Source organism: Apteryx rowi, unplaced genomic scaffold (genome assembly GCF_003343035.1).
Source record: "Apteryx rowi isolate R43461 unplaced genomic scaffold, aptRow1 scaffold_2002, whole genome shotgun sequence".
Taxonomy (NCBI): Eukaryota; Metazoa; Chordata; class Aves; order Apterygiformes; family Apterygidae; genus Apteryx; species Apteryx rowi.
In genome coordinates, this window is record NW_020448312.1 from 1 (window position 1) to 1,371 (window position 1,371).

Genomic DNA, 1,371 nt, shown 5'->3' on the forward strand with positions numbered 1-1,371 from the left:
GCACCGAGGGACCGCCGGGCACCTCGGGCCGCTGCCGGCTCCCCCGGGGAACAGCCGGACGCACCGAGGGACCGCCAGTTGTCTCAGGGGAACAACTGGACACACCAAGGGACCACTGGTCACCTTGGGCCGTTGCTGGCACCCCTGGGGAACAACTGGACGCACTGAGGGACCGCCAGTCACCTCAGGGGACTGTTGGCACCCTCAGGGAACAACCGGCTACACTGAGGGACCGCCAGTTGCCTTGGGGGAACAACCAGCGACCCCGGGGAACAACTGGACGTCCCGAGGTACTGCCGGATGCCCCGAGGGACCTGTTGCCCCCCGAGGGCACCCCCGGAGGACCCGTGGGGTGGGGGCTCCAGCTGCCCCCCCCCCCCGGCACCGGCCGGCACCTCCGTGTCCCCCCAGCAGCCAATAAACAGCCTGGCGCCACCGCTGCCGCCCGGACGCCTGGGTCCTCACCGGGGGGGGGGGAACACGCCTGGCACACGCGTGTGCAGCCCCTACACAGATCTGCCTGCGCACGTGTGTGCACCCCATGCAAGTCCCCGTGCACACGCGTGTGCACCCCGTGCAAGTCCCCGTGCACACGCGTGTGCAGCCCCTGCGTGTGCGTGTGTGGGGCCCGGGGGGGGGAAACGCCGCCACCGAACCCTATTGGCCACATTGGGGCTGGGGGGGGGGACAGGTGGCATCTGCCACTGCCACAAAGGACCCCCGCGCTGCCCCCCCCCGGACGCCTGGGTCCCCTGGGGGGGGGTTGGGGGTGTCCCGGATACCTGGGCCCCCCCTTTCCCTGGGGAAGGCGCGGAACCCTGGGGGGGGGGAAGGGGCTGGTGTTGGGTGTCGCAGCAGATGGTGGTGCCCCGTGGTGGGGGGGGGGGCAGGAGGGGGGAGGTCCCAGCTGCTGCCACCCTGAGTGATGTCACCACCCCCAAAAGGGGGGGGGTCCCTCCACCCCCCCTGGACAGACAGACCGCAGCCCCCAATGCTGGTGGGTGGGGGGGGCCCTGGGACCCCCCCCCCAGGACCCTGCCGGGCCCAAATCCCCCCCCAGAGCTCCCCAAAACAGAAAGGACCCAGGCGTCCGGGAGCTCTGCGGGTCCCTTTATTGCTGCGGGGGGGGGTCCGGGGGGGCCCCGCCGTCCCCGGAGTCGCCCCGGCGGCGCAGGCAGGCCCTGGGGAGGGGGCGGAGACAGCGGAGTGGGCGGGGCCAGGCCACGCCTACGCCCACCTGGCCGCGACCACGGGTACAGTGGCACCTCGAGCCCCGCCTTCTATCCCTTTGGCCACGCCCACAGAGGCGGAGCACCTCCGCAGGGAGTCCCGTGGGCGGGGTTGAGGGGAAGGGGCGTGTCCTCTCAGGCC